General features: G+C 47.7%; 1 protein-coding gene across 4 annotated transcripts in view; it reads left to right on the top strand.

The window, feature by feature from the left end:
- The window catches only part of GCK (glucokinase), an 81,755-nt gene that overhangs the window by 12,366 nt on the left and 52,872 nt on the right, over window positions 1–16,517 (top strand). For 2 of the 4 annotated variants that reach the window (XM_056571222.1, XM_056571218.1), the window contains exon 1: window positions 4,591–4,687. The exons of 1 other annotated variant lie outside the window; for it this stretch is intronic. The gene's annotated coding sequence lies outside the window, so the exon portion shown is untranslated. Of the gene's footprint in view, window positions 1–4,572; window positions 4,688–16,517 lie in introns of those variants that run through there. One more of the 4 variants, XM_056571216.1, reaches the window with a different exon arrangement.

Here is a 16,517-nt window from a genome sequence, read left to right as displayed (position 1 = left end):
ACCTATACACATGTGTGCCCTCCATCCCAGTTCTTTCAAACCTGTACACATGTGTGCCCTCCATCCCAGTGCTTTCAAACCTATACATATGTGTGCCCTGTATCCCAGTGCTTTCCAACCTATACATATCTGTGCCCTCTATCCCAGTGTTTCCCAACCTATACACATATGTGCCCTTCATCCTAGTGCTTTCCAACCTATACACATCTGTGCACTCTATCCCAGTGCTTTCCAACCCATACACATCTGTGCCCCCTATCCCAGTGCTTTCCAACCTATACACGTCTGTGCCCTCTATCCCAGTGCTGTCTAACCTATACACATCTGTGCCCTCCATCCCAGTGCTTTCCAACCTATACACATATGTGCCATCTATCCCAGTGCTTTCCAACCTATACATATCTGTGCCCTCTATCCCAGTGCTTTCCAACCTATACACATCTGTGCCCTCTATCCCAGTGCTGTCTAACCTATACACGTCTGTGCCCTCCATCCCAGTGCTTTCCAACCTATACACATATGTGCCCTCTATCCCAGTGCTTTCCAACCTATACACATCTGTGCCCTCCATCCCAGCACCGTCCAACCTATACACATATGTGCCCTCTATCCCAGTGCTTTCCAACCTATACACATCTGTGCCTTCCATCCCAGCGCTGCCCAACCTATACACATCTGTGCCCTCTATCCCAGCGCATTCCAACCTATACACATGTGTGCCCTCCATCCCAGTTCTTTCAAACCTATACACATGTGTGCCCTCCATCCCAGTGCTTTCAAACCTATACATATGTGTGCCCTGTATCCCAGTGCTTTCCAACCTATACACATATGTGCCCTTCATCCTAGTGCTTTCCAACCTATACACATCTGTGCCCTCTATCCCAGTGCTTTCCAACCCATACACATCTGTGCCCCCTATCCCAGCGCTTTCCAACCTATACACGTCTGTGCCCTCTATCCCAGTGCTGTCTAACCTATACACATCTGTGCCCTGCATCCCAGTTCTTTCCAACCTATACACAGGTGTGCCCTGTATCCCAGTGCTTTTTAGCCCATACACATACAGTACAAACCAAAAGTTTGGACACACCTTCTCATTCAGAGTTTTCTTTATTTTCATGACTATGAAAATTGTAGATTCACACTGAAGGCATCAAAACTATGAATTAACACGTGGAAGTATATACATAACAAAATAGTGTGAAAATATGTCATATTCTAGGTTCTAGCCACCTTTTGCTTTGATTACTGCTTTGCACACTCTTGGCATTATCTTGATGAGCTTCAAGAGGTAGTCACCTGAAATGGTCTTCCAACAGTCTTGAAGGAGTTCCCAGAGATGCTTAGCACTTGTTGGCCCTTTTTGCCTTCACTCTGCGGTCCAGCTCCCCCCAAACCATCTCGATTGGGTTCAGGTCCGGTGACTGTGGAGGCCAGGTCATCTGGCGCAGCACCCCATCACTCTCCTTCTTGGTCAAATAGCCCTTACACAGCCTGGAGGTGTGTTTGGGGTCATTGTCCTGTTGAAAAATAAATAATGGTCCAACTAAACGCAAACCGGATGGAATAGCATGCCGCTGCAAGATGCTGTGGTAGACATTCTGGTTCAGTATGCCTTCAATTTTTAATAAATCCCCAACAGTGTCACCAGCAAAGCACCCCCACATTATCACACCTCCTCCACACCAGCACACCTGTGAAGTGAAAACCATTTCAGGTGACTACCTCTTGAATCTCAACAAGAGAATGCCAAGAGTGTGCAAAGCAGTAATCAAAGCAAAAGGTGGCCACTTTGAAGAACCTAGACTATGACATATTTTCAGTTGTTTCACACTTTTTTGTTATGTATATAATTCCACGTGTTAATTCATAGTTCTAATGCCTTCAATGATAATCTACAATTTTCATAGTCATGAAAATAAAGAAAACTCTGAATGAGGTGTGTCCAAACTTTTGGTCTGTACTGTATGTGCCCTCTATCCCAGTACTGTATAACCTAAACACATCTGTTCCCTTTATCCCAGCGCTTTCCAACCTATACACATATGTGCCCTCTATCCCAGCGCTTTCCAACCTATACACATCTGTGCCCTCTATCCCAGTGCTTTCCAACCTATACACATATGTGCCCCCTATCCCAGTGCTTTCCAACCTATACACATCTGTGCCCTCCATCCCAGTGCTTTCCAATCTATACACATATGTGCCCCCTATCCCAGCGCTTTCCAACCTATACACATAGGTGCCCCCTATCCCAGCGCTTTCCAACCTATACACATATGTGCCCTCTATCCCAGTGCTTTCCAATCTATACACATATGTGCCCCCTATCCCAGTGCTTTCCAACCTATACACATATGTGCCCCCTATCCCAGTGCTTTCCAACCTATACACATCTGTGCCCTCTATCCCAGCACTTTCCAACCTATACACATACGTGCCCTCCATCACAGTGCTCTCCAACCTATACACATATGTGCCCTCTATCCCAGCGCTCTCCAACCTATACACATCTGTGCCCCCAACCATCACAGTGCTCTCCAACCTATACACATCTGTGGCCTTAATCACAGTGCTTTCCAACTCATACACAACTTATACACATATGTGCCCTCCATCCCACTACTTTCCAACCTATCCACATATGTGCCCTCCTTCCCACTACTTTCCAACCTATACACATCTTTGCCCTCCATCCCAGTGCTTTTCAACCTATACATATCTGTACCATTCAACCATCACAGTGCTCTCCAACCTATACACATCTGTTCCATCCAACCACCAATCTCTTAATGTTAAATAAAAATGCATTTGAGTGGCCAGTAAATTTATATTCATTGAACCATATCTACTCAATAACGGGTTAGTTCACCGTCTTGGAGTGGATTTGCAGTTCTCGCTAATCCCTGAGCAGTGGTCACATGTCTTCCATCTGGTCCATCATTTTTCCATCAGTTCGCACTTCCAGGAAGCAGGATACAAAATCTTGCCTACCTGACTCCATGCTATCTGGCCACAAGTGGATCCTATGTGTTGGCAGAATAGTTCTTCAGAGGGCTTGTTTCTCTACAATTTCTGTTCTTGCCCAACCCTCTCCTCCTTTGGGGATGGAGTTTCTACTGTTATTCACCAGGTTACAGACAATGGCATTGACACCTGCTCTGTTCCTGCTGCATCACTGGGAGATCTCCACAAAAGTATACAAACATTTCCAGTTCCTGGTCATGGCTGCTAGGGCCTGTATTCCTCTCCTCTGGAGACAGACTTTGATTTGCCCTTATCTCTGTGGGTGTCCAAGGTGAACAACTTTATGCAAAGGAGAGACTTGACCTCATCTCTGTCTGCATCTCATGATACAGTTTACTGCTTGTGGTCTCCTTGGATGCACTTCCAGAACAACAATGAATATGCTGATAAACTGCGCTCTCAGTCAGGGGCGTAGCTAGAAACCACAGGTCCCTGATGCAAAAAATTGCCCTGGGCCCCCTACTAACCTTAAAGCTCCTGAGCTCCCTTTATAGCCGAGCCTTAAATGCACGGCACTGAGCGCAAAGTGACATGCTGCAGCGCCGTATATTTACAGCATGCCGTGTCCTTAAAGGGAACCTATCAGCATATTTTAGCAGATATAATGCTTGGCAATGTGTTATATATGCTAAAATCATTATCCTCACCATCACCGGGGGACATTTGTGCCCCCAGAGATGGTAAAGATATTAGGTTGTAATACCAGCTCCATTGGCTGCGGCCGTGGCCCCGCCCCAACAGCTTGAATGACCGCTCGCGTCACCGCTCTGTTCCCTAAGCAGACGGAGCAGAGTAGTGACGCGAGCCGTCATTCAAGCCGTTGGAGCGGGGCCACGGCCGCAGCCAACAGAGCTGGTAAGTGAAAGTCGCCGCCCCAAGGGACTACTTGCCGGGCAGCCCGGGGGGACTTTACAACTTAACATCTTTACCATCCCTGGGGAAGGTGAGGATAATGATTTAATCATATATAACGTATTGCCAAGCATTATATGTGCTAAAATGTGCTGATTGGTTCCCTTTAAGGGAAAAGCAGCCATACTGGCTGCGGTGGGCTGGCCAGGATAGTGGTTTGGACGAAGAGTCATGTCTGTTGACTTCTCAAGTGCAGGGCAGACAACACACTAGAGGAGGAAGGGCAGTGGTTCCTGGACGGGGCTCCTGTGTGCCCTGCTCCTCCTCCTCTCCACTCATTTAATGTGGCAAGCAGGGCCGGACTGGAACCAAAAATAGGCTCAGGCATATTAAACTATGCAGCCCATGTCTTTTGGGTGGGTTCCTTGAGTTCCTCCCCTTGTTTATGTCCCCTTGTATATTTGTCTATGTATTACTGTTGTGTCTTCTGTTTCCATGTGCTCTCTCTTTTTTTAGTTTAAAGATAAAAACCCAGAGGGGAGTCTCAACTGGAGGTTAGCGCCTTTACTGTTCTGCTTTCAGTAATACAGTTTTGATGTACAATTACATTTCTGATTGGTCATTCCTATTACATGCTGTTCCCATATTGTTTTGTTTGTTTTCTTATGCATTTTTTATATTATGTATTGCATTAAACTTCTCATGAAGAATTAGAAGAAAAAAAAAAGAGGCACCAGCCATTTCACGATTGGAGTTTCCCTGTATGGACATTAGACCTGTGACCCCAAAGACAACATAAAATCAAGTAAGCAGGTTTCCTGTGGATCAGTGTGAATCCATAATAGATGCGCAAATCCAGTGATCTGGAATAAGGCCTGGTTGTCACGATGCCGGCTGGCAGAAGGTGGATCCTCTGTGCCAGAGAGGGATTGGCGTGGACCGTGCTAGTGGACCGGTTCTAAGTCACTACTGGTGTTCACCAGAGCCCGCCGCAAAGCGGGATGGTCTTGCTGCGGCGGTAGTGACCAGGTCGTATCCACTAGCAACGGCTCAACCTCTCTGACTGCTGAAGATAGGCGCGGTACAAGGGAGTAGACAGAAGCAAGGTCGGACGTAGCAGAAGGTCGGGGCAGGCAGCAAGGATCGTAGTCAGGGGCAACGGCAGGAGGTCTGGAACACAGGCTAGGAACACACAAGGAAACGCTTTCACTGGCACAATGGCAACAAGATCTGGCGAGGGAGTGCAGGGGAAGTGAGGTATACATAGGGAGTGCACAGGTGAACACACTAATTAGAACCACTGCGCCAATCAGCGGCGCAGTGGCCCTTTAAATCGCAGAGACCCGGCGCGCGCGCGCCCTAGGGAGCGGGGCCGCGCGCGCCGGGACAGGACCGACGGAGAGCGAGTCAGGTACGGGAGCCGGGGTGCGCATCGCGAGCGGGCGCCACCCGCATCGCGAATCGCATCCCGGCTGGAGGCAGGATCGCAGCGCACCGGGTCAGTGGATCTGACCGGAGCGCTGCAATAGCGAGAGTGTAGCGAGCGCTCCGGGGAGGAGCGGGGACCCGGAGCGCTCGGCGTAACACTGGTCATTGGTGTTAAACTATTCAGGAACAAGGTTTTAAAAGCGGCCAACTTTATAGGATGTAAGAATATGGAGAGTATACAGAGAATCAGTGAGGGTACTAAGAGTTGGACTCACATTGACCTGATAGTACTAGTCTATCTTAGGCCATCAGTTTCCAATAACTGCATAACACCATTCAAGTAGCAAGTAAAACCATGTCAATCTTGGGTAAAAAAAAAAAAGATGAGTTGTTGTTGGAGAGCGGCTTCCTGGGTAAATACTGTTCAGTAGTTGCACCACTGTTAGTTTATTTATTCTGAGCTGTATAATTCTTTAGGAAATATTTTCTGTTTTTCTGAATGGATCAAATCCAGTTGTTGCTGAGAAACATGTTTCTCACCTTGACCATTAATATAGAACAGTGCATGCAGCTTTAGATCTGGAAATATGTCCAATCTACCAAGTTGCAGGGGGTTCACAAACTTTCTAATCTATTAAGGATTTGAGTTATTTAAGTGTGAATTATGCAAAGTTAGATAATACTGTAATTTTTTCCACCTCAACGTGAAGGATTATGTAACCAAAACTGGCATGTTGCCCAATCAGCACCTTTTTACTTATATCGATAAGTATCTACATAACATCCCCCCACCCTAACGTCAGCGCATCACTCCGGATGGCGAGGGGGACGGAAGAATAAATATGTCTGGCAGAGTGGAGGTTGCTATGTGATCCTGGTGATGAAGTGTTTGCCGGAGATGATGGCTCATTACCTGAGTGACGTGATTCTGCTTGACCTGCCAATAAGGCAGGGCCCATTGGCTTTTATAGAACTGCTAGGTTTTCTGGAGGCAAAGGTCATGATAAAAGTACTAACCCCAGTGGCATCACTAAGGATTTAGAACCAGGGTCTGTGCCCAGATTAACTGCATATTGCCCTAAACCTCCAGCCTACACCTTCTATGCAAGAGGAGAAACTTTAGTGTTCTGCTACCTGGCACAGCGCGACTTAATGGATCATATGTATCCAGACTCCACTGTCTCCTATCAGAATACAGGTGAAACTCAAAACATTTGAATATCGTGCAAAGTTTATTTATTTCAGTAATGCAACTTAAAAGGTGAAACTAATATATGAAAGAGACTCATTACATGCAAAGCAAGATAGTTCAAGTCTTGATTTGTCATAATTGTGATGATTATGGCTTACAGCTCATGAAAACCCCAAACCCCCAATTAACCCCTTAAGGACCCAGCCCAAATATACCTTAAGGACCCGGCCATTTTTTGCACATCTGACCACTGTCACTTCAAGCATTAATAACTCTGGGATGCTTTTACCTTTCATTCTGATTCCGAGATTGTTTTTTCGTAACATATTCTACTTTATGCATTTTTTTTTACTTTGAAGCTCTCTGCTTATAAGGAAAATGAATATTCCAAATTATATATTGATTCACATATACAATATGTCTACTTTATGTTTGCATCATAAAGTTGACATGTTTTTACTTTTGAAAGACATCAGAGGGCTTCAAAGTTCAGCAGCAATTTTCAAATTTTTCACAAAATTTTCAAAATCGGATTTTTTCAGGGACCAGTTAGGTTTTGAAGTGGATTTGAGGGGCCTTCTTATTAGAAATACCCCATAAATGACACCATTATAAAAACTGCACCCCTCAAAGTATTCAAAATGACATTCAAAAGGTTTGTTAACCCTTTTGGTGTTTCACAGGAATAGCAGCAAGTTGAAGGAGAAAATTCAAAATCTTAATTTTTTACACTCCCATGTTCTTCTAAACCAAGTTTTTGCATTTTTCCAAGGGGTAAAAAGAGAGGAATTTTCTTAAAATGTGTAACCCAATTTCTCTCGAGTAAGAAAATACCTCATATGTGTATGTCAAGTGTTCGGCGGGCGCAGTAGAGGGCTCATAAGGGAAAGAGTGACAGTGGGGTTTTGGAGAGTGAGTTTTTCTGAAATGGTTTTTGGGGGGCATGTCACATTTAGGAAGCCCCTATGGTGCCAGGATAGCAAAAAAAAAACACATGGCATACTATTTTGGAAACAACACCCCTCAAGGAACGTAACAGGGGGTCCAGTGAGCCTTAACACCCACAGGTGTTTGACAACTTTATGTTAAAGTTGGATGTGTAAATTTTTTTTTATTTTTTTTCACTAAAACGCTAGTTTTCCCCCAAATTTTAAATGGAGAAAATAGGAGAAAATGCCCCCCAAAATTTGTAACCCCATCTTTTCTGAGTATGTAGGTACCCCATGAGTTGACCTGAAGGGCACTATGGGTGAACTACAATGCTCAGAAGAGAAGGAGTCATATTTGGCTTTTTGAGAGCAAATTTTGCTCGGGGAGCATGTCTCATTTAGGAAGCCCCTATGGTGCCAGAACAGCAAAAAAAAAAACCACATGGCATACCATTTTGGAAACTAGACCCCTTGAGGAACGTAAAAAGGAATAAAGTGAGCCTTAATACCCCACAGGGGTTTTACGACTTTTGCATATGTAAAAAAATATATATTTTTTTTTCACTAAAATGTATTTCCCCCCAAATTTCACATTTTTGCAAGGGTTAATAGCAGAAAATACCCCCCAAAATGTGTAACCCCATCTCTTCTGTGTATGGAGGTACTCCATGAGTTGACCTGAAGTGCACTACGGGCAAACTACAATGCTCAGAAGAGAAGGAGTCATATTTGGCTTTTTGAGAGCAAATTTTGCTCGGGGAGCATGTCACATTTAGGAAGCACCTATGGTGCCAGGACAGCAAAAAAAAAAAAACATGGCATACCATTTTGGAAACTAGACCCCTTGAGGAACGTAACAGGGAATAAAGTGAGCCTTAATACCCCACAGGGGTTTCACGACTTTTGCATATGTAAAAAAAAAAAATATGTGTGTTTCCCCCCAAATTTCACATTTTTGCAAGGGTTAATAGCAGAAAATACCCCCAAAATTTGTAACCCCATCTCTTCTGAGTATGGCGGTACCTCATAAGTGGACGTCAAATGCACTGCAGGAGCGCTACAATGCTCAGAAAAGGAGTCACATTTGCTAATTTTGCTGAAATGGGGGCAGCATGTCGCATTTACTGCCAGAAAAGCAAAAAATAAATAAATTTGTAAATACATTTCTTTGAAAAAAAGGACATACCTCATATCTGGGCGTAAAACGGATCTCCGGGTGCACACAGGTCACGGAGGAACAGGAGGGCAGTCAGGGGCCTTGAGCTTCTGCCTATGGAGCCAGAACGGTGGGCCCCCCCCCCCCCTCAAGGGGCATTATATGGGGTAATAACTAACAAGGGGTACAGTGGGACATAAAAGGATAAAAGGGTGTGGGGGGGGGGCGGGGATGTATGTAGTGTGTGTGCTTGGTGTATACTATATATAACGGTGTGTGATAAGAAATCACACACCTTTATATGAACAAAAATAATAAGCTGCGGCCCCCCAAAAATGGGGGGGGGGCCAAATGCAGCGCCCTGAACCCCTAATCGGGCCCGGGTCAAGCTGAAAAATCTCCGGCAGACCCTTGGGAAACTATTAGGGGGTCAGGGGGGGGAAATTTTTTTTTTTACTTTTATTTTACTGTTTTACACTTATTTTTCCTACCTTTCCCTGGGGGGTTTTCTGTCCCTGCTCTATGGGGGGATCGTCGGTCCTGAGGGGGCTCCAATCCTCACAGGGGGGGGTCCCTGGCACCTTCGAGCAGCTTTGCCCGCTGTCTGAACTCAGCTAACGGGCAGAGCTGCAAGAAGATGCAGTTAACCCCCCGCTGGCTGCTATTGGCTGGACCATCGTCCAGCCAATAGCAGCGCTCCTGGGGGGGTGACGAAATCGCCACCTCCCCATAGATACAGTGGGTGATAGGGGGTGTATCTTCGGGTCAGCGGGTCACACGTGACCGGTATGACCCGAATCGCGGCAGATCGTTAGTGTGAATTCACCAACGATCTGCCACGATCGCCGACATGGGGGGGTCTGATGACCCCCCCCCCCCCTGGGCATTTGCGCGGGATGCCTGCTGAAATTCCCACGGGCGTATGGATATGCCCTGGGTCCTTAAGTACCAGGACTTCAAGGCGTATCCATACGCTCTAGGTCCTTAAGTGGTTAATATGATATGGCTCCCCAAATCATCTGCTGGTGTTGGTCCACTGTGCTTCATTAAGTCCAGAGTCAACAAATCCGTCTACCAGGAGATTCTGGAGCACTTCATGCTTCCTTTCCTTTTAAGTTGCATTACTGAAATACAATGGACTTTTGCACGATATTCAAATTTTTTGAGTTTCACCTGTACATGCTCAGGAGACTGCATAGGAGGAGCCAGGATAGGCCCACTGCCTCATTCCGCACTGTGTAACTGTGCAAGGACATTATTACTTCATGGGGGAAGCAAAAAGGGATTGATACTTTGGTGGCTCAAATGGGAATAGTTATGGAGCATTGTTTCTCATGCGCGGTCCTCAAGACCCCCAACAAGTCATGTTTTCTGGATTTCCTTAGTCTTTCACAGGTGATATCATTATGGTCAGTGAATCAGGCATCACCACAGTTATATCACCTGTGAAAGACTAAGGAAGTCCTGAAAACATGACTTGTTGGGGGGTCTTGAGGACTACGCTTGAGGAACACTGTTACCCAGCCAGTACCATTTGATATCCTATCCTAAGAATAGGCTATGGATGTCTGATCAGTGGGGATCTGACTCCTGGCTGTCAGGATTCGGCAGGCTGGAGGTGGATCCTCTGTGTCAGAGAGGGATTGGCGTGGACCGTGCCGGCGGACCGGTTCTAAGTTGCTACTGGTTTTCACCAGAGCCCGCCGCAAAGCGGGATGGTCTTGCAGCGGCGGTAGCAACCAGGTCGTATCCACCGGCAACGGCTCAACCTCTCTGACTGCTGAGATAAGCGCGGTACAAGGGATTAGGCAAGAGCAAGGTCGGACGTAGCAGAAGGTCAGAGCAGGCAGCAAGGATCGTAGTCAGGGGCAACGGCAAGAGGTCTGGAACACTGGCTTGGGATACACAAGGAACGCTTTCACTGGCACAATGGCAACAAGATCCGGCAAGGAAGTGAAGGGGAAGTGAGGTAATATAGGGAAGTGCACAGGTGAACACACTAATAAAAACCATGCGCCAATCAGTGGCACACTGGCCCTTTAAATCGCAGAGAGCCGGCGCGCGCGCGCCCTAGGGAGCGGGGCCGCGCGCGCCAGGACAGTACAGACGGGCGCGTCCCGCATCGCGAATCGCATCCCGGCTAGGGACATCATCGCAGCGCTCCCGGTCAGCGGGTCTGACCGGGGCGCTGCGAACAGGAGAACGCTGCGAGCGCTCCGGGGAGGAGCGGGGACCCGGAGCGCTCGGTGTAACAGTACCCCCCCCCCCCCCCCCCCGGGTCTCCCCCTCTTTTTTGAACCTGAAAATTTGAGAATAAGGTCCTTGTCGAGAATGTTATCCTCGGGTTCCCATGACCTCTCCTCAGGGCCGCAATTCTCCCAATCTACAAGAATTTTTTTTTTTACCTCTGACCGTCTTGGATGCGAGAATTTCTTTAACCGAGAAGACATCTGAGGACCCGGAGACAGGAGTAGGAGCAACAACCTTGGGAGAGAAGCGGTTATGGATAAGCGGTTTAAGGAGAGAGACATGAAAAGCATTGGGAATACGGAGAGAAGGGGGAAGAAGGAGTTTGTAGGAGACAGGATTGATTTGGCACTTGATTTTAAAGGGTCCAAGATAACGTGGTCCCAGTTTATAACTGGGGACACAGAAGCGCATATACTTGGCGGAGAGCCACACTTTGTCTCCAGGAGCAAAGACAGGAGGAGTTCTTCTTTTTTTGTCGGCATGTTTCTTCATCCGGGATGAGGCCTGTATGAGGGATTTTTGAGCCTCTTTCCAGATGGTGAAGAAGTCCCGGGTAACCTCATCAACAGCGGGCAAACCAGAAGGCGTGGGAGTGGGGAGGGGGGGAAGAGGGTGACGGCCGTACACCACAAAGAACGGGGATTTAGCGGAGGACTCAGAGACTTTGAAATTGTACGAGAATTCAGCCCATGGTAGAAGATCGGCCCAATCATCCTGGGCGGGAGGAAACAAAATGTTGCAAATAGTCACCAAGAACCTGGTTAACTCTGTTCACTTGCCCATTGGATTGGGGATGATAGGAAGACGAGAAGTTTAATTTGATTTTAAGCTGATTACAGAGGTCCCTCCAGAATTTCGACACAAATTGAACGCCTCTATCCGAGACGATATGTGTGGGAAGCCCGTGAAGGCGAAAAATGTGCACAAAAAATTGTTTCGCCAACTGTGGCGCAGAAGGAAGACCTGGAAGTGGAATAAAATGTGCCATCTTGGAGAAACGATCAGCGACCACCCAAATGACTGTGTTGCCATGGGATAAAGGCAGGTCTGTTATAAAGTCCTTAGCAATTTGAGACCATGGTAGCTCAGGAACAGGCAGAGGATGAAGGAGGCCGGCAGGCTTCTGACGAGGAGTTTTGTCCCGGGCACAGACAAAATCAGTAACATCTGCTTCCAGGGTAGGCCACCAATAAAAATGAGAGATGAGCTGGATGGACTTTTTGACGCCAGCATGGCCGGCGAGATCTGAGGAGTGACCCCACCTGAGGATCCTGAGGCGCTGGCGTGGAGGGACGAAGGTCTTTCCAGGAGGAGTTTGTCTGATGGAAGCTGGGGAAGCGGAGATCAGACACTCAGGAGGAATAATGTGTTGCAGGGAGGCTTCCATTTCAGAGGCATCCGAGGAGCGAGAGAGGGCGTCAGCCCTGATGTTCTTGTCAGCAGGGCGAAAATGAATCTCAAAGTTAAAACGGGCAAAAAACAACGACCACCTAGCCTGGCGTGGGTTCAGCCGTTGGGCAGACTGAAGATAAGAGAGATTCTTGTGATCAGTGTATATAATAATTGGGTATTTGGACCCCTCCAGCAGGTGCCTCCATTCCTCGAGGGCCAGTTTTATGGCCAGTAGTTCTCGATCACCAATGGAGTAATTTTTCTCCGCCGGAGAGAAGGTCCTAGAAAAGAAACCACAAGTAACGTTATGTCCAGAAGAGTTTTTTTGTAGGAGTACAGCTCCGGCTCCCACAGAGGAGGCGTCTACCTCTAGTGAGAAGGGTTTAGATGGATCAGGTCTGGAGAGTACGGGAGCAGAAGAAAAGGCAGTTTTGAGACGGATGAACGCCTCGTCTGCTTGAGGAGGCCAGGACTTAGGGTTGGCGTTTTTCTTGGTTAGGGCCACAATTGGGGCCACAATGGTGGAAAAATGTGGAATAAATTGTCTGTAGTAATTGGCAAACCCCAAGAAACGTTGGATTGCTTGGAGTCCGGAGGGGCATGGCCAATCCAACACGGCCGACAGTTTGTCCGGGTCCATTTGAAGTCCCTGGCCAGAGACTAAATATCCTAGGAAGGGAAGAGATTGGCATTCAAAGAGACATTTCTCCATCTTGGCATATAACTGATTGTCCCGGAGTCTCTGAAGAACCAGGCGGACATGACGGCGGTGTTCTTCGAGGTTAGAAGAGAAAATCAAAATGTCGTCCAAGTAGACCACAACACAGGTATATAATAAATCACGAAAAATTTCATTTACAATGTCCTGGAAGACGGCAGGGGCGTTGCAAAGCCCAAAGGGCATAACCAGATATTCAAAGTGTCCGTCTCTGGTGTTAAATGCGGTCTTCCACTTGTCCCCTTCCCTGATGCGGATGAGATTATATGCACCTCTTAAATCCAATTTGGTAAAGATGTTGGCGCCACGTAGGCGGTCAAAGAGTTCCGAGATAAGAGGCAGGAGATAGCGGTTTTTTATAGTGATTTTATTAAGACCGCGGTAATCAATGCATGGTCGTAAGGAACCGTCTTTTTTGGAGACAAAGAAGAACCCTGCTCCGGCAGGGGAAGAAGACTTGCGGATAAATCCCCTTTTTAAATTTTCTTGGATGTACTCCGTCATGGCTTGTGTTTCAGGAGCAGACAGGGGATAGATTCTGCCCCGGGGTGGAGTAGTACCAGGGAGGAGATCAATAGGACAGTCATGAGGCCTGTGAGGAGGCAAAGTCTCTGCTTGTTTTTTGCAAAAAACATCGACATAGTCCAGATAGGCCTTGGGGAGACCTGGTATCGGAGGAGCCATAGGGTTTTGACTGGCAGGACTGGGAGCAGACATAAAGCATTTTTTGTAGCAAGAAGTACCCCAGTTCTTGATTTCCCCGGTGGTCCAGTCAAGGGTAGGGGAATGGCGTTGAAGCCAAGGTAGTCCGAGAAGAATTTCAGACACGCAGTTAGAAAGTACCAGAAATTCAATCTTTTCGTGCTGGGGTCCAATGCACATTAAGAGGGGTTCTGTGCGGTAACGCACAGTACAGTCCAATCTTTCACCATTAACTGAGGCGATGTAGAGAGGTCTGGCGAGACTGGTCACTGGGATGTTGAACCTGTTAACAAAAGAGGCCAAAATAAACCGCCTAGTGCGAACAAAGTCCATATCCTGGCGGAGTTCCTGGCGTCTTTCGGAAAAACGCATGTCAATGCAGGTGGCCAAATGAATAAGTTCATGCAGGTTGGCAGGGATTTCTCGTGCGGCCAGCACATCTTTGATGTTACTGGATAGGCATTTTTTGAAGGTCGCGCAGAGGGCCTCGTTATTCCAAGATAATTCGGAGGCGAGAGTACGGAATTGGATGGCGTACTCGCCTACTGAAGAATTACCCTGGACCAGGTTCAGCAGGGCAGTCTCGGCAGAAGAGGCTCGGGCTGGTTCCTCGAAGACACTTCGAATCTCCGCGAAGAAAGAGTGTACAGAGGCAGTGACAGGATCATTGCGGTCCCAGAGCGGTGTGGCCCATGACAGGGCCTTCCCAGACAGGAGACTAACCACGAAAGCCACCTTTGACCGTTCAGTTGGGAATTGGTCCGACATCATCTCCAAATGCAGGGAACATTGCGAGAGAAAACCACGGCAAAGTCTAGAGTCCCCATCAAACTTGTCCGGCAATGATAAACGGAGGCTGGATGCGGCCACTCGCTGCGGAGGAGGTGCAGGAGCTGGCGCAGGAGATGGTTGCTGAAGCTGTGGTAGAAGCTGCTGTAGCATAACAGTCAGTTGAGACAGCTGATGGCCTTGTTGCGCTATCTGTTGCGACTGCTGGGCGACCACCGTGGTAAGGTCAGCGACAACTGGCAGCGAGACCTCAGCGGGATCCATGGCCGGATCTACTGTCAGGATTCGGCAGGCTGGAGGTGGATCCTCTGTGTCAGAGAGGGATTGGCGTGGACCGTGCCGGCGGACCGGTTCTAAGTTGCTACTGGTTTTAACCAGAGCCCGCCCCAAAGCGGGATGGTCTTGTAGCGGCGGTAGCAACCAGGTCGTATACACCGGCAACGGCTCAACCTCGCTGACTGCTGAGATAAGCGCGGTACAAGGGATTAGGCAAGAGCAAGGTCGGACGTAGCAGAAGGTCAGGGCAGGCAGCAAGGATCGTAGTCAGGGGCAACGGCAAGAGGTCTGGAACACTGGCTTGGGATACACAAGGAACGCTTTCACTGACACAATGGCAACAAGATCCGGCAAGGAAGTGAAGGGGAAGGGAGGTAATATAGGGAAGTGCACAGGTGAACACACTAATAAAAACCATGCGCCAATCAGTGGTGCACTGGCCCTTTAAATCGCAGAGAGCCGGCACGCGCGCGCCCTAGGGAGCGGGGCCGCGTGCGCCGGGACAGCACAGACGGGGAACGAGTCTGGTAAGCGGGTCGGGATGCGCACTGCGAGCGGGCGCGTCCCGCATCGCGAATCGCATCCCGGCTAGGGACATTATCGCAGCGCTCCCGGTCAGCGGGTACCCGGAACGCTCGGCGTAACACTGGCTCCTCAGTCATTCAACTGTATGAAGGGGCCATGGTGCTTGTGTTATCACTCCATGCTTCAATGTTTACTGTGCTTATTCTTTCCATCGCTGTAATATTAGTAGCGGTGTTGCAGGTAACTGCAGCATTGCATTGTTGGGGTAACGCTAAGCGGGCACTGGCTCGGTAGTAAAATCCTGGTCGAAATACCTGATACATATAACATAGCATGTCAGCTAAACACTCATTCAGTCAACAGCTATAGGGAACCAAGATCAACACCACTATTGCAGCTCCCCTTGTTGCTAGGCCAGCCCCAGGATATAGAAGCAAAAGCAGAGAAAATGGATCTTCATCAGGCGCAGTTACAGTGTCAGATGGAGGTGACTGGAATCATGGATATTGCATCACAAAAGGTTTATCAGGCACAATGAACAACGCATTTCTTGCACGGAAAAGGCACTTCATCAGGCATGTGCATGTACAAACAACAAGATTTAAATAGACAGTCCTTACGTCAATTCAAAGGTTACGCTAATCGCGCTATTCAGAGTAACTCACTACATCTTGAGGAGCCTTCAGTCAAAATTAGAATGATAAATATTATAAAAAAACATCCTATAAAATGATGTACTTGGTTGTCTTTACATTGGTTAAAACATCAGCATAATTGTATATAAGAAGTAGCATAATAGTCCCTCCGTAGTCTGCAAAAACAGTGCATTAGATGGTATGTGTAGGCATAGCAGAGGATAGCAGAGGATGCGCTACTGAGCGCTATAGCCGCAGTAAAACTGAATGAATGGAAGTGCTATGTATACCATAGCGTAGCTAGCAGTAGGCGGAGTCAGTTTTTTGTATCGGTAAACATAGAAAAGACCTATCCTGTAGTGGTGGGTGTTGCTGGGTCGGGAGTGGTATCTCCACAGGTGACCGTTAAATCCCAGGACCGCAGTGAGTATTTGAATGACGCTCCACAGCTGCAGGTGGTTAGATACAAAGTGCTACATTATTGTAGCGTAGCTAGTGTACGGCGGAGTTAGAATGATGGACCTGCCAAAGTACTAACTAGTGGCAGTATAGCTCGTATGGGATGCTACACATTAATGGAGCGCTACATAGTAATAGCCTGGCTAGTGTAGGGCTGGGCTATAATCAAGACAATGCCAGCGCA

Source organism: Hyla sarda, chromosome 4 (genome assembly GCF_029499605.1).
Source record: "Hyla sarda isolate aHylSar1 chromosome 4, aHylSar1.hap1, whole genome shotgun sequence".
Taxonomy (NCBI): Eukaryota; Metazoa; Chordata; class Amphibia; order Anura; family Hylidae; genus Hyla; species Hyla sarda.
Note: the sequence above shows the minus strand (reverse complement) of the source record. Positions and strands in the feature narration are given on the sequence as shown.